At 36.8% G+C, this 19748-nt stretch overlaps 2 long non-coding RNA genes across 2 annotated transcripts; both read left to right on the forward strand.

The window, feature by feature from the left end:
• Positions 1-2352: 2352 nt before the first annotated feature.
• On the forward strand, positions 2353-3415 carry LOC111609357. The gene is made up of 4 exons (XR_002753084.1): positions 2353-2452; positions 2546-2647; positions 2850-2981; positions 3360-3415. It is a non-coding gene; the product is annotated as an uncharacterized LOC111609357 (long non-coding RNA).
• Positions 3416-9674: 6259 nt separating this feature from the next.
• LOC111609209 lies at positions 9675-10923 on the forward strand. Its single transcript, XR_002752984.1, has 3 exons — positions 9675-9813; positions 9906-9998; positions 10776-10923. It is a non-coding gene; the product is annotated as an uncharacterized LOC111609209 (long non-coding RNA).
• The last annotated feature ends 8825 nt before the right edge of the window (positions 10924-19748 follow it).

A 19748-nucleotide genomic window follows, 5' to 3' on the forward strand; every position in this document is an offset into this window, starting at 1 on the left:
TACATGCGCTTCACCCACTTCAGGTTATGCTGGAATAACCGTTAGAAACTGAAGAACTCTATGTCTATTTTTCTGTTTTGGCTCTTGTAAGGTCCCCACCACCAGAGTTAAAATAGTTCTTTTACCATTAGGATTCAGGATGGAAAAAAAGCGACTTTAAAAATGATGTTTGGTTCTATTAAGGACGTTAGTTTATTGAAGGTCAAATGCAGTACTGTCTTAAGTTAAAAAGTAGCTGGTTAATGTAACCACTGTCTAATGCGTTTCATTTGGGATAAACAGCTAGAAAGCTAAGAAGAAGAATGAGTGGATATGTGGAAAGTGGAAAGAGATGTTTGTTTTGTCGCTAAAAGATGTTTGTTTTTGTCACTTATGGACACTGAAATGTATTAAAAAGGTTGAACTTTGAATATATAAACTGTAAAGAAAGAAACTCAATACAACAAGTATGTTTGGATGTGAAACTTGAATAAATTGCTGCATGACACTTGAGGTTAACAAGCCGTTTCCTCGTCTTTCTCCTGTTCTTCAGGAGTATATCTGTCAACAGCGGTGCTGTCGCTACGGTACCCGTATTAAGCACTAAAGTCCTTAATAGAACCAAACATCATTTTTAAAGTCGCTTTTTTTCCATCCTGAATCCTAATGGTAAAAGAACTATTTTAACTCTGGTGGTGGGGACCTTACAAGAGCCAAAACAGAAAAATAGACATAGAGTTCTTCAGTTTCTAACGGTTATTCCAGCATAACCTGAAGTGGGTGAAGCGCATGTATTAAACAGACTTGGCTAATGGCTAATATTAGCATGTACACCGTGCGTAGTTACTTTCTTCGAACATAACGACACAAAGTCAAAAACTGAATAACTAATACAGTACATAACTATTCCAGATACGTTCACAAATATTCCAAATACGTTCCAGCATGTCTAATTACTGGATTAAAAACCTATTCACATATTTACCCACCTGAAGAACAGGAGAAAGACGAGGAAACGGCTTGTTAACCTCAAGTGTCATGCAGCAATGAGGGAAAATACAAGCAGGACACCAAAACCGCCACCCGCCCCCTGCTGGCGTGGAGTAAATGTTACAGAGCACATTAAAAAAATATAGAAAAACTCTTCTCCAAAATAAAGTACAGAACTTGTATTAACAATTTCAAGTCATAAACACAAATGTCACACTTTTGTGGTCGCCACACACACAATCTTGTCTATATATGTGGCAATGTATTTTAAGGAAGATGTGTGACTGAAGTGTTACTTTCAGTTTGGAGGTTCTTCAGGGACGTGTGCTCAGTCCTTTGCTCTTTAATGTACTTCATCTACTCCACATGATGCGTTGCCAAACTCAGCAATCAACAACTCCTGAACTTCATCAGCAATTCGACAGGAGTGGGACTCGTGAGAAATAATGATGGAAATGTGTTTAGCTGATGTGGCGCAAACAATATGCTACTTATCAACACATTTTGATTGTGGATTTGGCTCAACTGTGAATAAGTAAGAACTGTTTAACTTCTCCCTCCACCTTCATGATGGTTTCCTTTCAAACCATCACACCAGGCTGACCCACATTTTGGTCAAACTGTTGTAGTACAGCTGACAGGCAAACATTATAATCAACAGAGAGAAACAATGGGCGAGTCTAACAAGTCTCACTTACTTTCTTTGATAAAGATATTAAAAGAAGTTTCATGTGACACTTCTCACCCCACATCAGACATTAAATGAAAGTTGAGGCCTGGATACAAATAAAATGCTGAGTTGCTTCAGAAAACTGTTAAACATGCATTTTCTCAGCTTTTCTCCTGGACTAAACACTTTCATTCAATATAATTTATGACAGGAGGAATGACCTGACATTTCTAGATTTCAACAGGAGATATTTTGAAAAAATATTAAATGTAACAACAAGTTGTAACTGTTTTTTACAGTTTAGTTAGAACATTAATTTTGGTCTCTTTCAATACCACATGGTTTGTAAAGATGCAAATAAGTTGTGTTTTCTGTCTTGTTTGTTAGGTCAATTTGTGCTCGAGTTCTTTGAGTTACTACCCCAGTTGAAGTCCGATACGTTGTCTTCTGTTTTTATGTTGGCCCAATTCATCATTTTTTGAAATATTGTTTTTTAACCTTTTTTTAATATACTGTATATAAATTAAGGATCTTTTAAAAACTATTCAGTATCTCTCTGGCTGGTAGGTGTTAATCCCTCACACTAGTCTATACTTTCGCAGGACTAATTTTAACTCTAAAAATATTTATCTTTCTCAGAACTGGCAACTTCCTCATGTCAAACTCAGTTTCACATTTCTCATATACTTCTGGTTTTGCTGCAGATCAGAGAGTCTACAAAACGTTCAGCATCTGTCAAAGCAATGGAGAAAATCTATATGAATGTTCATCCTGTGAAAGCTGTCTGTCAAATTCCTGTTAGAAAAAATGAAGGTAAGAACAACACAAGAAAGAGAAGCAGGTCTATATTTTATCATTATTATGAAGCAGAAATTAATGTTATTGAAATGTATTTCCTTTGATTAGGTTCTGGCAGCTCTAAGAAGAGGCTCTATGTGGGTGTTATCATCTCTCTGGGGCTTCTGAATGTTTTCCTGCTGATTGGACTCATCAGCCTTGGTGTTTTCTGTGAGTTTTGTTTGTTTAACTTTCATGAGTCTGTTTTTTATTTTTAAGGGCCGAAAATAAAAAAAATTCTATCATCAAAATCCAAAATGGTTTAATTATTCTCAGCTTTGCAAACAACTTTCTAAGCTAAAGTTAAATGAATATATTTTATTAAGTTTTTCTGCTTTTCTCTAATAATATACTTTAATCACCGACACCAAAGACAATCTGACTGATCGTCTCCAGGACAGCAATAACCAGCTTTCTGCAATGATTGAAGAAAGAGATCGTCTGAATGCAACCCTCACAGAAATGTCTAACGAGATGATCAGGCTTCAGAGTTTGTTGAAGAAAAGTAAGTCTTCAGGTGTTTGTGAGAAAAACTTATTTTCTAAAAGACAGAAGATTCTTTTCATACCAGCTTTGGTTTAAGTTCCTTCCTGCAGAGTTTCACTTATTGCATCCTCCTCCATCTGTGGGTATTTTATGTTTTTTTAACTGTTACTAAAGACCCTGGATCCTCAAAATAATCTGTTTATAGTTCAAATCTTAGTGACTTTACAAATGGGTGATTAAGAAACATTGACTTCCTGTTACTTTCAAAATTAATAAGGAGTGTTTAAAAAAAGCTAAATATTAATTTATCTTTTAGAGAAAATCTGTCCTGCAGGATGGATGATGTTCAACTCTTCTTGTTATTTCCTCTCTACATCGTCTGACTCCTGGAATAAAGCCAGAGAAGACTGCAGGAACAGAGGAGGAGATCTGGTGGTGATAAATGACGATGATGAACAGGTGATGTGGTCCCTCAGTGTGAGATTATTCATTTATGTTTGCGAATGAGATTCATATCTTTCTTTCATAGTTTAATGTAAATATTGTGTAACAAGATGTTTCCATATTGCCTCTATTATTTTAGTACAATCCACAGACATCACCATTGTGTTATAGTATTACATATACAACAATACCGCTGCCTATTTCATACATATTGCTGTTTGAATAGGTTCAGTTTATATTTTTTAAATACATTTTTAATACAATGAAAATACACCCAAAAAATTCAAATATGTTAAAGTGAACATTTTAATTTTAAACGGCACTGTCGTCCATCAGACTTTTTTTGCTTGTATGTCAAACATATTGATACCATATTAGGAAAAACTGGGTAGATACAAATCTTAGCATTTCTGACTTCATTTATTGTGCGTTGTGTCGTGTTTGGGTTTGAATTATTTAGCCCACACACTGAAACACACTGGAAGAAGATGAATGTTTAGCTGTGTGCTTATGTTTTTATTTTTCCTGTAAAACAAAGAAGTGTGGAACTGACTCAAAAGAAAAGGAATCCTTCAGATTAAAGTATAGTTAAAGTTTAAGAGGGATTCATTTTTTTATGAAGACAATTAGAAAAATGTTACTGTTAATTTTTTAGGTGGATAAATTCTAAAACCTTTAATAGAAATGTTCTTTACCTTGGTTTTTGTCATTGCATGTCATAACATAAAACAGATAACTGCTGTACTGAAACCTTAATATTTTTTCTATAATTTTGACAGAATTTTCTTTCTACAATCATCAATAAAGAAACATGGATTGGTTTGAATGATATAGAAACTGAGGGATCCTGGAAGTGGGTTGATGACACTCCGCTGAATCAACTGTGAGTTTTCCACTTTATTTCTCATTCATTGCTAAGAAAAAAAAACTGGGTTTACCATTCAAAATCTCACTGAAGTGTAAAAGATTAGACAGGACTTACAGTGATTAGTGGCAGCTTTGAGACATAAAATTTCACTCAAACAATATGTAAGAGTTATTATTTCTCACATTAGGAAAATGAGTAAAACATTTGTTCTTCTGAAAAGCTCATCTTATCCAATAAGCATTTCATCCACCACTGACTTTAAAACATTTTACACAAAAAAATAAATGAAACGTCTCATAACTTTATGCCAGATTTATTTTAACAATGACGCTACGCATAGAATATCAAAGAAAAACTGACAAAATTATATAAAATGAGAAAAAAATAATAATTTGCATTTTATTGAAGGAAATAAGTATTTGACCCCCCAGTGAAACATCAATTAATTTTTGGTGACAAAACCCTTGTTGGGAAGCACAGCAGTCAGACATTTCTCGTAGTTTTTATAATGTGTGCAGAACCTTCAGGAGTAATTTTGACCCTCTCTGCAGATCATCTCCAAGTTCTTGAGGTTTTAAGGTGTGTGTTTGGAAACGCGAAGCCTCAGCTCTCTCCATAGATTTTCATTTGGATTGAGGTCAGGAGACTGGCTGGGTCATTCCTTGACTTTGATATGCTTCTTCTGGAGCCACGTCTTTGTTTCCTTGGCTGTATGTTTGGGTCATTGCCGTGCTGGAAGACCCATCAATGACCCATTTTCAGTGACCTGGCAGAGGCAAGGAGGTTGTCACCCAGGATTTTGCGATACATGGCAATGCTTAACTTCCTGTCGATGCGGTGAAGTTGGCCTGTGCCCTTAGAAGAAAAACACTGTCTAAACATAATACTTCCACCACCATGCTTAACAGTGGGGATGGTGTTCTTAGGGTCATATTCTGTATTTTTCTTCCTCAAAACACGTGGAGTTGAGTTGTGGCCAAAGAGCTCATCTAGTACCTTCTCCCAATCTCTCTCAGAGTCATTAATAGGTTCATTGACAAACTTGTGGTGGGCCTGGACGTGAGGCTTCATGAACAGAGAAACCTTGTGTGCACTGCAGGATTTCTCAGTGTATTACCAATGGTTTTTTTGGAGACTGTGGTCCAAGCTGTCTTGAGATCATTAATCAGCTTCTCCCATATAGTTCTTGGCTGATTTTTTAATTTTTCTCATGATCAATGAGACTCCATGAGGTGATATCTTGCATGGAGCTCCAGGTCTGGGCCGATTGACAGTAATGTTGTATTTCTTCCACTTCCGAATATTTGCCCCAACAGTTGTCACCTCCTCAGCCATCTTCTTACTTATGGCTCTATAGCCCATCCCAGCCTTGTGTAGGTCAACAATTTTATCCCTGACATCTTTAGACAGCTCTTTAGTTTTGCCCATGGTGGATATGTTGGGGTGTCACTGAGTCTGTTGGCAGGTGACCTTTTATACGGGTGACAATTTGGGCAGATGATTCTAATGCAGGAAACAACTTCACCGAGATCAGGTGGTCTGTGGGAGCCAACATTAGTCATCAAATACTTATTTCCCTCAATGAAATGGTAATTATATTTTTTATTTAAATATCACTTAGTTTTCTAGACTTTTTTTTATATCCTGTCTCTCACTGTTCAAATTGAGCTACCATAAAAATCATAGACTGTTAAATTATTTGTCACAGTACAAACTTTCAACATCTGAGGGGGATCAAATAATTATTTCCTCCACTGTTTCTTCATATTTATTTAGAAACTGGAAAACAAACTAAGAAACACAACCATTAATAAAAGAATATATGAAAGAAACAGCATTTTATAACAATTGAAAGCAGCATTGTGTGTGGGATTGATTATGCTGTCAATGGCACAGTTTGTAAAATACACAATACCGTCCATTTAATGGACTCAAAGAGAGACTTCACCAAATGGCTCTACATGGCCTCCTAAAGAGCTTAAAATGTCAGATTTCTTATTTCATAACATTGTTATATATAAGCTGTGAAATGATTTTTTTTGTTTGCAGGCTTACCAAACACTGGGAACAACCCCAGCCTGATAATGGTGGTGGAGACCCACAGTGGGGGGAAGAGGACTGTGCACATATCCAGACTGATAAGTTTTGGAATGATCGTAAATGTTCTGATTCTATGCAGTGGATCTGTGAAAAGGATCCAGTCTAAATTGGGAGTGTGTTAGGAATTGCTTTACAGTTGAGACTAAGTTTAGCTTGCTCTGCTTTATGCTTGACTGCATTGTTGTCTGTGACTGGCCTCTGTGGTCTCTGTGAACGTCGACATGAAGGCCTGATTGTGTGCACCAACACTGACACTTCAAAGGGTGGCGCTAAACATCAAATTGATGTTTTATTATAATAATAATGATGAAAATCAGTGAACTCATGAACAGAATAACAAAAAATACCACAAGTCTAGTTTTAAGTATAACTGTGGGGAGATTCTATTGTTGACCCATCCATCCATCCATCCATCCATCCATCCATCCATCCATCCATCCATCCATCCATCCATCCATCCATCCATCCATCCATCCATCCATCCATCCATCCATCCATCCATCCATCCATCTTCTTCCGCTTATCCGAGGTCGGGTCGCGGGGGTAGCAGCTTCAGAAGGGAGGCCCAGACTTCCCTCTCCCCAGCCACTTCTTCTAGCTCCTCCGGGGGAATCCCGAGGTGTTCCCAGGCCAGCCGAGAGACATAGTCTCTCCAGCGTGTCCTGGGTCTTCCCCGGGGCCTCCTCCCGGTGGGACGTGCCCGGAACACCTCACCAGGGAGGCGTCCAGGAGGCATCCTGACCAGATGCCCGAGCCACCTCAACTGGCTCCTCTCGATGTGAAGGAGCAGCGGCTCTACTCTGAGTCCCTCCCGGATGACTGAGCTTCTCACCCTATCTCTAAGGGAGAGCCCAGCCACCCTACGGAGAAAACCCATTTCGGCCGCTTGTATCCGCGATCTCGTTCTTTCGGTCATGACCCAAAGCTCATGACCATAGATGAGGGTGGGAACGTAGATCGACCGGTAAATCGAGAGCTTCGCTTTTTGGCTCAGCTCTCTCTTCACCACGACGGACCGGTACAGCGCCCGCTTGACAGCAGACGCTGCACCAATCCGCCTGTCGATCTCCCGCTCCCTTCTTCCCCCATTCGTGAACAAGATCCCGAGATACTTAAACTCCTCCACTTGGGGCAGGACCCCCCCCCAACCCGGAGAAGGCACTCTACCCTTTTCCGGCTCAAGACCATGGCCTCGGATTTGGATTCGGATTGTTGACCCATTTGGATTATTTCTCGGGAACCACAAGGACAAAAAACTGCACTGTGTGTTTATTGACAAATCATGTTATTCAATTCTTCTTGTTTTGTAACAAGACTGTGAGGATTTGGGTTTTTCTCTGTGTTAATTTAGGTTTTTGTTTTGTTTTCATTTAATTCAGTCTCCGTGTTGTCCTGTCCACCCCTTGATTGTCCCCAGCTGTCCCTTGTTTCTCCTTATTGTCTCCCTGTGTATTTAATCCCACCTGTGTTCCTGGTTCTTGTTGGGTTCTCGTATTGTCTGCTGTCAAGTCTGTCGTTTTGGTTTAATTATCCCAGTTGCTACCAGCTCTGAACTTTGTTGTGTCTGCTTTTCTGTGCTGCCTGGATATCTGGACTTTATAATTGCATTTTCACCATTAAATCATCTTCAATTCACTCCAACATGGGTCCTCTGCGTCTGCCTCACCACCTCTCTACCACAATTCATGACAAAGACAGTAAACAAACTATATCATTCTCACCATAAGACTCATCTCTGAGTGGAGCTCAGCAGTTCATATTGGTGAATATGAACACATTCCTGTCCACACAGTCTGAGTGACTCATATAATTTCAGGTCTCTACATTTGATCATGTGATCAATTATCATTAACTAATGTGTGTTCAGTGAACTTACAACCAGCAGAACAGCAGGTACTAAAAGCCTCTTTTGGTTACTTGACAACAAAAGCTTCTATCTGCTACATTTACTGAACTGGTTACTGTCCATGGTGATGATGGTGTTGGAAAGTGTTGTAATGGATGATATTATCTTTAAAAGTTGGCTCTGTATGTTGTATTTTATTCTCTCTTTTGTAGCTTTTTAAGGCAATTAAATAGTAAACTTTCAGATTCTGGAGGTGTCTTTTTTTGTACTCTTCAAGTTCTGGTGATCATTCAGACTTCCAAAAGAATTACAAGTTTTACTGGTGAGAAAAGATTTTTGAACCACTGAGCAGCATTGAAGTTTGTTCATTCATTCGATCTTTTTCTGTTTCAGTCGATCATTTGTTCACTCGTTTCTTTCTTTTCTTCTTTCTTTCTCCATTTCCTTTGCCTGTTTATACTCATCCTATCATTCCATTTTGTCAGGTTTGACACCTATTAAAGACAAGTTGAACAACACAGAAAAGACAAGAGAGTTAGATTCTTTTGTACTCGCGAGGAGAACGGACAGAGATGTGTTTACAGTTACAAATCTCCAACCGCTCTGAAACACATTTGTCCGCTCCTCTCTTTTTATTACTTTCAGAGTCCCTATCACAGAGAGCACTGCACCTCTAAAGGGTTGGGGACAAAGAATTTTAGTTGCAGTGCTAATGACAATCACTAACTAAACACATGTTATCTTGACGGGCTTAACGTGCTGACTGCAGGTAAGTTAGCGGCTTCGGGAAAGGCTTTGCGTCAGTAATTAGCCGTGTTTCTTGTCAGTAATTAGCCGTGTCCTTTGTTTCATGTGTTGGTGCGCACCTGTGTCCCGTTTCTGGTTGCCGGTGACAAATGCAATTTCACTGTTAAAGAGAGGAAACTACCTCCAGCGGCAATTGCAGATTAAACTGTATTCTGAATTTTACAGTAATTATTTATCAAGCGTTTGTCTTTGCTCAGTCTGGGCGCGCCTAAGAGTATAGCATATCAGGGAGCTGCGGTGGCTTCCAGATAGTCAGGACCCCACTGTAGGTCCTGAAAAATCTTTTTTAAATTTTATTACATTTTAAAGATGACTACTAATTTACTTTAGTTGTTACTAAAGAGTGTGCTTAGGTCACCTTAAAATGAATTAAACTTGCATGATGAATTCTGTTCTTGTTCATTTGACCCAATATCGAGGTATATATCATTTAAAATAAATTGGGGACAGTCTATGTTACTGTTATTGTGCGGGTCAAATTCTGAAAACTTTGGAACCTCTAGTTTGGACAATGAAGCTGGTGAAGATAACAATTTAGACAAGTTATTTTAACTAAGTGGCAAAACTGGCATTCGTATGTATTAATACTTTTTTTTTAAATACCATAATCTGAAATGTATGGGTTTTTTTGTGCAGGTGGTCCATTATTTAAAGTTTGGCAAAAACTGTGGATGAAGTGGAGCTGTCAGTGGCCTGGATCTGAGACTGCTGGAGGTCTACAAAGCAGCAACCAAATCTGGAAAGAAGCAGCCACTCAAAGACATTCTGGACTGCCTTGCAAAAGATGTGAGCAGAACTGAAGATGGCTAGAAAACTAGGCATAATTTGTTATTTTTGTTAAAATATATTCGTCTTACTGCATGTCTCATCTCTTGCAGGACACGAATGAAAGTAGAAGGGTTGCTGCTCTGCTTGATTTGCCACGCTACATATCTGGGGAAGATCCATCAACTGTCATCAGGATGTGTGATGTAAGACTAAGACATGTTATTACAAAGACTATTTACATATTGACCTATTTCTCTTTCTTGCTATAATTTCTTAATCTTTTTGTAGTATTTGTGTTTGCAAAAATTTATTTTTAGTCCTTAAGAGACATTACTTCCTGTTTACTACAGTCATGCATAACATCAAATTCTGATGTAATTACTCCGTCTGTCCTGATTGATTTTGCTCAAAGCCAGTTGATGGAAACATGCCTGATTTGCATTTTCTTTCATTTCTTTTGACATTTGAAGAATTTGATGATTTAAAAAATGCATTAAATGGAAACATTTCTAGTGTCCTACATTTTTAGAATAATTTCAGCGCTTCACAATGGTGGTTTTTAATCTGCCATACACTGTGCTCATGTGCATGAAAATACAAGTTCTGTGGATGAAAAAAGTTTGTCAAAAAGGAGGACCACCTGATGACAAAGTAAAGTGCTGAAAATATGTTGAATATGCACACATAAACTGGCTTTTTTTCAGGTGGGACTTATTTTCAATGTCTAATGCTTCTTGATGTTGGCCTCATCCACAACAGTGGCCTGTTTCATTGCCATTATGCTCTATGCTTTGTCAAACTGGGAGTGTGTGTCAGGTTATTCTCTGACTAAACAGAAGTGCATCATACAACCCCACAAGTGTCAAAACATGCGGATTGTTAAACTTCACAATAGCACAAAACCTTGCAGTTTAAAAATAACTGAGTATTTGCATTCTTTACTTGCACACAAATGTCATTATTTCTTTTCTATTTTTAAGGCTCATGCTGATATTCTGGATGATGCCATGAAGGGGATGCAGGTTGGCCTCCTGATTGCCTGTGAAGGTAGTGAACTGGGGGCCATCCCACACGAGGTCTTCGACGTGGCAGTTGTGGTGGAGGAGACCATTGTGCTTCACAACATTAAAGATGACCCTTGGCTTTGCTATGCTTATGGGTGTCATCTACTGTATCAATCTCAAGTATCCAAATGACATGAAGTATTCGTTTCAGTTTCTTCAGAGAGTGGTGATGAAGATCAGACCAGACCAGGCCTCAGCTCGAGTACATGGTTTGAGAAACAAAATCTTGAGGTACAAACTGTAACATCTGGTATGTTTACAGTTTTGTTTTCTTAAATAAGAGTTCCTGTAAGAATTTGTTCAGTTTGTTCTATGCACTAAATGTTAATACTAATGGTTATGCACTAAAACATTTAGCATTGTGCTGAATTTGTGGAAAAACCTCTCAGGGTTTTTGTGAGTTTGTTAAAATTCTGATCGTTTTGCACTTTTTGGACTGTTTTTGAGAGAGCTAGCTAGTTGTATTGACTTTGCACTGCCACTGTTCAACGTGGTTAGAATGTTTTTTAAAATAATGGTCTGATTTAAATGGAGGACTGAAACTCACCAATAAAATACACTTAAAATGCACCAATTAAATAAATAAGAAAACTTCACCTCATATATTATAATTTACCTTGATATTTTTCCAGCTTAGTTCCTACAAACAATATTTTTGTAGCACATAATTTAATATATATGTGTGTTTGCCCTTTACTTGTAGATGCATTCATGTCTTAAGTCTGTGTGTGTGTCCCCTTCCCTCAAGTCTTTTTAATTGTTATTTTTACATATCTCTGTCTTGTATTATGCCTCATTTTGCAAATAAGTTGTACTGCCTTTCTTGGGTCAGCTCCTTCACTATTGGTCAACAGACAAGAAGGAGCAGAATCCATGTGCAGATCTTTTGACCAATAGTTGAACTTACCCAAGAAGGACAGCCCCCCTTAGTAACCCTTTGGAGTCTTGGGTCTAAATGGCCGTTTTGGTCTAATTTTGAATTTACCCTTATATTTTCACCATAAAAAGTATTTACCTTACCTTGTTTGGTATCATTATTTTCAGAACATCCTAAACTTTGTGATTTTACAGTGTTTGTTTCATTTTGACAAAATTTATTATCACATTGGAGCAAAAAACACACACAGAAACATGACGTCATGCCCGCCACAGGGCGGGCGTCGACCTTACAGCCAGCTGACTTTAGAAAAATGTCACTGCCCACCTTATTTGCATAATAAAGCAGAAATGCATAAGGTAAAGTAAAAACATGAGACATGTAAAAGCAGCTTATGGAAAAAAAAGTTTTGGGGGGGAAAAAGGATAAAAATAAACATTTAAGAGTCATAAATGAATCTACAAAGGGTAAAAACAAAATTTTTACAATAAAACATTAGGTAAAGTTCTTAATTGGTGCCTTTTAAGTGCATTTATTTGAGATTTATATAAAAAAATATATATTTCTGTTATTTGTCAAAAAATTAATTTCTGTTTTTGTCAGTTTTGGTCCTTCAATAAATGTCAACACTTCTGATTGTCTTGAACAAACGTTTTCTTTTACGCTTGATTTAAGGCTCGTCTCTTTTTTTGATAGAGAAAAATAAAAATAAATGTATAATATTTGAAATGGAACCGCATTTTGTGTAATTATTTTTAGGAAACTGATAAACTTGGCATTATTAGTGGAGAAGGTGAGCAATATTTGGAAATGTTAGTTTACTTAAATTGCAATTTGAAGTTCAGTAGCTGCCTTAAACTCTTGAGTTAAATTAACTCAGAAAGGGAATTGATATGAATACAGTTAGTCAGTTTAACTTTAAAATGAGAGTTGAAAGTATATATAATTGCTTGCTACTTTAACAAAATAAAACAAGTTTTTTTGAATGGTTAATGTAACTTTGCAAGTTATTTAAACTCGGAGTATGAAGTTCATACAACTAGTATTCATTAGTTAGACAAATGGCATAACTTAATTATTTGAGTTCAAATAGAATATGATTGTAAATTTACTTGACAAGAGTACTCAATTTTTTGAGAATGAATAATGTTCTATAGTTAGTCATTTCAACTTATGGTATCATATTTAATCAATGAATTATCAGCAATTGGTCTAGTTTTCTAGCTTGCCATCCTAAGTTGGAAAAAAACATTATTTCAAGTTGTGTTAACTTGTGTTTTTAAGGCAGCTGTTGAACTCAAGTTTTTAAGTTTAACCACCCTAATTATTTTTACAGTGTAGTTCTGTCTACAATGCCTATTGCTGCTTTGAATTTGTTCACGTTTTTCTGTTTTGATTACTTGCCAAAACAATAATATCAAAGATAAAGTGAGTAGATGCAAACTTTTTTAATTTATGAAGAGACAAAGCTGTGTAAACACATCTTGCCCTGTGTGAGAAATTAGACTTTAAAGTTAAAAACTGGTTGTGCAATTTTCTGCAAATTAATTCAACCACAATGTGTCATGTTGAGGTTGGGTTTTCTTAGCCAACACTGAAAGCAGATAAAGGTTTAACTTTCATTTTTTATTTCTTGTAAAGCACAGAAGTGTGGAAATTGCTTGCCGGAGAGGGGATGTGTAAAATACCAGTTTAGTTAAAATGGTTGCTTTTAATTTAAATAGGATTTTGATTATTTTTAAAAAGACATATTAAGATTTGATTTTTTATTTATTAATTGAATATGTTTTATGCTGCTTTCTTTTTATTAATAGAAAATGTTTCTTTTCTTTGGCTTTTTATTGTAATATGTTGTAAGACAAAACACATAACTGGCGACCTGTCCAGGGTGAACCCAGCCTCTCGCCCAGAACGTTAGCTGGAGACAGACACCAGCACCTCCTCCTGACCCACTAGGGACAAGGTTGTAAAAACATTAATGGATGGATGGAATTACAGTAACAGACTTTAGTACTTTTTACTAATTAATTTTACAGGTTAGCGAGATGAGATGAAAGAAAAAATACCAATAGAACAAACAACAAGGGTTACTTTGAAGTTGCAATGCCTTCTTTTCCAGAGCGATTGGATCTAGGCATGCAGTCGTGTCCAATGTAACCTGTAACAGCTGCAGAAAGGGAAGGAAATGTAGGAAGTGGACCACTAGGCCGTGTTTGTAATGACACATTGATCAATCTGTCACACTTCTCCTTTTCCTCATCAGACTGAAAGTGAGTTCCATCCATCCATCCATTTTTTTACACCCTTGTCTCTAGTGGGCTTGTGATGTGCTGGTGCCTATCTCCAGCTAACGTTCCAGGGGAGAGGTTGGGTGCTGATAGTGAGTTAATGCAGTTAATTTGGGGTTTAGTAGTTTTTTATACCAGTGTGTTTGTTAACGCTATGGCTGGGTCCCAACATGGCTGATCTGAAATATTGAAACAAAAAATTACTTTTTAATAGTACTTTGAGATTTTCTTGATGTTTGAGACAGTGTGCTTCATTTTTCCACATATAACACGTTTATATGTGGAATTAAACACTTACACTAAAGTCTCCAACATATAAATTGATATAGTGCGACTGGAGTGTAAGCATTTAGAAATATTTATCTCAAATAGAAACCTGCAAAATAATTCAATTACATTTCTTTGACAAATGAGTCTGCATGGAAATGGTTTCTTTTGGAAGGGGAAGGACAGGAAATATTTTAGAATAGTATAATTTTCAAAGTGACCAATATATCTGGGTTACAATTATAATATGCACACACTGTGTTGGGATTCAAGTCTAAAAGCAATATTTTCTATGCTGTTTCACAGAAATTTGTTTTTGCCTTATCTGACAAGTCACCATGGATTGGTTTGAGTGAAGAAACGGAGGGATCCTGGAAGTGGGTTGATGGCACTGCTCTGAGTTCTGAGTAAGTTTTTCCTTCTTTTATATTAAGTCTGACTATGAACCAGAATGGGATCACTTTACTTTAGTTTGTACCAAGATTGGTGTTTTATTCTGTATAAAAACATTTGTGTTCAAAATAATAGCAGTCCAATATTACAAATCAGATTAATCATGGGTTTGATGGAAACTTATTGGGGCCTGCCATGCAAAGCAATGGCAGGAACCTATTGCTATTCTCCCAATTCTTTATTTTTCATCCGTAACCGTTAATGCGGCTCATACCGCTGCGTGCACACCTACAAATGAGGTATCAAAACGTGCAGAAAATTCACGCCATTGGAGCTATTACTTTTGGTGGGATTCGGGGTTAACATGGCGACATAATTCGCAAAAAACTACGAAAAAAACCCCATTATAAGTCAATGGGAAAAATCCTAGAAATACCCTATTTTTGAGGATTTTCTGTGTCGTCACGAATTCACGTAGAAATGCCATTCAAATTTAATTTTGTAGACACGTCTGTGATCTCTTCGAAAGTGAAGACGGCTCGTCGATACCAGTTACGGTTTGTCCACGATTTGTCTTCAAGCGACCCAAAGTTTCTCATTTTTCCTAAAATTAGAGTGTCTCTCTGTCTGAGTGCCCCTCTGCTAGAGTGAGAAATGAAGAGATTTTTTGACCCCAAAATAATTTTGAAATCGCCATCACGCCCACAAATATCGCACGATTGGTATCAAAATCGGTCCTCACATTGATACGCATGTCTACTCCGGTAAAATGTTTTTGAAATGTATCTAGACCGTACGGTTTTCTGTCACAGTGCTTCAGAGCAAAGTCATGTGACAGGATTTTCTAGGCTGTCTCAGGCTCTGTCACTAACACTTCACACCTTGGTGAGAAACTTATTTAACATAGCAACGGAACTCAAGAGGCTATTGACTGGTGGTTAGGACTACAAATACGCATCACTGTAGTTCTATCTATAGTGGAACCCTCAGTTGAAACAGATCAGGACTGAACTGGCCTTTAGAACTACTTGCTGCTATGGGCTGTATATAACTGATTTAACTCAGTAACTGTTACACATGGGATTAGTTTGGAACTTTAAAACGAAGCATACTGAAAATTTCAAAATAAAAGCCTTGAATATTTTTACATGACGTAATTGCTCTTTTTGCCTTTATTTGACTTTTTCATCCAAAGCACTGTTACACATGGTATTAGTTTGGCCCTTTGAAATGAAGCTTAACAAAAATTTCAAAATAAAAGCCTTGAATATTTTTACATCATGTAATTGCTCTTTTTGGCTTTATTTGACTTTTTCATCCAAAGCACTGTTACACATGGTATTAGTTCGGAACTTTAAAATGAAGCATACTGAAAATTTCAAAATAAAAGCCTTGAATATTTTTATATGACGTCATTGCTCTTTTTGGCTTTATTTGACTTTTTCATCCAAAGCACTGTTACACATGGTATTAGTTCGGAACTTTAAAATGAAGCATACTGAAAATTTCAAAATAAAAGCCTTGAATATTTTTATATGACGTCATTGCTCTTTTTGGCTTTATTTGACTTTTTCATCCAAAGCACTGTTACACATGGTATTAGTTCGGAACTTTAAAATGAAGCATACTGAAAATTTCAAAATAAAAGCCTTGAATATTTTTAAATCAGATAATTGCTCTGTTGAGCATTACATAACTGATTTAACCCAATGACTGTTATACATTTAATTAGTTTGGCCCTTTGAAATGAAGTTTAACAAAAATTCCAAAATAAAAGCCTATAATATTTTTACATCATGTAATTGCTCTTTTTGGCTTTATTTGACTTTTTCATCCAAAGCACTGTTACACATGGTATTAGTTTGGCCCTTTGAAATGAAGCATACTGAAAATTTCAAATTAAAAGCCTTGACAATTTCACATCGGTATTTGCTCTTTTGGGCATTATGTGATTTTTTTATCCAAAGCACTGATAAACATAGGATTAGTTTGGCGCTTTGAAATGAAGCTTAACAAACATTTCAAAATAAAAGCCTTTAATATTTTTACATCAACTACTTGTGTTTTGAGCATTATATAACTATTTTAACCCAATGACTATTACGCATGGGATTAGTTTGGCCCTTTGAAATGAAGTTTAACAAAACTTCCAAAATAAAAGCCTTGACAACATTTTAAATCATACTGAATGGTTCACGTCCACCTTACTTAACGTTCTTGTGATTCTCCACATGCTATAGATTACGTTGCAGCGTTCTTTAGCCTCGATGCCAATTTGTAGCGTGACAACGCCGGGCCCAGACCGACGGGCACGCCTTGGCAGGCCCCGGCTAAATTTCTTCCGAAATTTTCTAGTTGGGCTTTGTGCTCCTTAATATGGAGGGATTTCCAGGGAAACTGCAGGCTGATATTTTCCTGATGAAGCCTTTCACATGCCAGAAAAAATGCAGTTAACAAAATACCACCTAAAAATATATTATACAGAAACAGGAACCTCCCACATAGCTTATTATTAAATGAATATGCTAAATGTTGTGAACTAAGGTAAAGCTAAATGCCTTGCTTAGCTACTGACGCTACTAGTTATTTTAACCGGCATGAAAACCAACTGCAAAGGGTTAATTTAACCCAGTATCAAGCTGCATTACCAAACTAGCCAAGATGGCGTCAAGTAGCTAGTTTGTTAGCTGTGATGCTAGCGTGCATTGGTATCGTCTAGTATAGCAAAGTGACCCACATAAAACCTCTTAAATTAATCACAAACCACATAAATAATCAATATTGATTTGGTTTGATATAAACCGACCGATTATGACACATTTGGAAGCAACAGAACAGGATTTCTCTGCTTGCTGCTCAGCGTCACTTGGACCGGAGTTCTGGGAAAGTTCAACCTCTTCTCCTTGCTCACTGTAACTTGGACCGGAGTTCTGAGAAAGTTCAACCTCTTCTTCTTCTCCTGTCTTAAGACTGACGGCAACCAACTTAAAGGGATTTTACTGCCACCTACTGGGGAAGGACATTGTGTCCGATTCCCCATTTCACTCCTCATAACTTCAATGAAACCCAATCACATAATTGGGGCCTGGCAGGAACCTATTACTATTTGAAAATTTCAAAATAAAAGCCTTGAGAATTTTTACATGAGATTATTGCTGTTTTGAGCATTATCTAATTGATTTAACCCAATGACTATTACACATGGGATTAGTTTGGCCCTTTGAAATGAAGTTTAACAAAAATTCCAAAATAAAAGCCTTGAGAAAATTTTAAATCATACTGAATGGTGCACGTCCGCCTTACTTAACGTTCTTGTGGTTCTTCGCATGCTATTGATTACGTTGCGGCGTTCTTTAGCGTCGATGCCAATTTCTAGCGTGACAACGCCGGGCCCAAACCCGACGGGCGCGCCTTGGCAGGCCCCGGCTAAATTTCTTCTGAAATTTTCTAGTATTTAATTTATAATTTTTCTACATGATAAGTAAAGTAGAGTAACAGAAAATATACAGTCCCAACTGTCAAGACGTCATTGTTTCTCCCTACATCCAGTGGGTGGCGCATGTTGCTACAATCGATAGTAGTCACACAGGCACACCAGCAAGAAGAAAACAAACGCACCCAGTACAACACTTTCATTCTATTGGCTGAGAGGTTGCCAGGCGACTGTGCCAAAAGGCAGTTTTATGTTTCATAAGCGAGCAGAGACTATATCTGCGCTCGAGGAGAAGTTTTGAGAAGTACAAGCGTTACAGGTTTTGAGAGGAAAGACATGAAATCCTGCTTTCAAAAAAAAATGTAGGCAAAATTATTAAAAGTTTTGAGAACAAAAGACAAACAAAACAAAAACAGAACAAAATCCTGTTTTCAGACTGAAAATGTGTGCTCTTGGATTATGGCAGGAAAATTTCCCCATAGTTTATTACAGAAATAAGGTTTTACAAACAAAACATATTACACGTTAATCCAATTAACACTCAAAATAAAATGACTAGAGCTGGCTAAGTGCCGCCCCAGCAAGTAAACAAAAATAACCAAACAAGTCAATCTAGATTGGTTAGAGCCAATCAAGAGCAGAGTCAGACTGTGAGGCAGTTCAAAAGGCCATAAGGGCTTTAAATGTTACCATAATATTACAACTTTATTCTCGAGTAACTACGACTTTCTTCTGATAATATTACGACTTTATTAGTATGACTGTATTCTTGTAATATTATGACTTTATTCTTAACCTGGGCCTAAAATTACTGTACTACTACTGTAAGGGTTAAACCCAGAAATACAAATTTGATATCGACAAATACAACATTACCCATATAAATAGAATATTTGGTTATTAGCAGCAATAGCTTGGCTGATGGTCAATTCAGGAAGGTGTCACAGCTAAACAGAAACACCAGGCCAAATAAAATTTCTTTGTAAAGAAAAAAAAACCCTGAAATAATCAAAAAAATTTAAAATTTTGATAATAAACACACTTTTTGGAAACACTGCAGTTATTTTGAATACAACTTTGTTTCTCTTTCAAAAGTAAAGAAATTGAATCCTTAAAATATGGGAAGTTGTTGTGCTAATACAAACCATTAATGTAAATCATTTATTTATCTTCTATACTCCAAATCCAACTGCAATGTAGAACATCACAACTTATAAGCTGACATTTTGTTTCTGATTGTTGTGAAATATAATCTGTGAAATAACTCTCTTGTTTACAGGCTTAAAAAGTTCTGGGGACATGGCCAGCCTGATAATGTTAATGGAAGTGAGGATTGTGCACAGATCTTGGAAGTCAACAAGACATGGAATGATAATAATTGTGGTGATTCTTTCCCGTGGATCTGTGAAAAAGCTCCAGTGTAATGATGGGTAAATATTAGCGGTTGCTTTCCAATTGAGGCTAAATTTAAGCTTTAAGTTTTGTACTGCAGATACCTGAAAATGTTTTAACTTTACATATTATAGATACAGTGCAGTAGCACCATTTTAAAGTGCCCTTCTTAAAAAAACACAAATTATCCATTTGCAGATTAGATTTAACTGTAATTTCTTTCACATAAAAGCTTCTCA

The sequence above is a fragment of the Xiphophorus maculatus genome, chromosome 7, assembly GCF_002775205.1.
Source record: "Xiphophorus maculatus strain JP 163 A chromosome 7, X_maculatus-5.0-male, whole genome shotgun sequence".
NCBI lineage: Eukaryota > Metazoa > Chordata > Actinopteri > Cyprinodontiformes > Poeciliidae > Xiphophorus > Xiphophorus maculatus.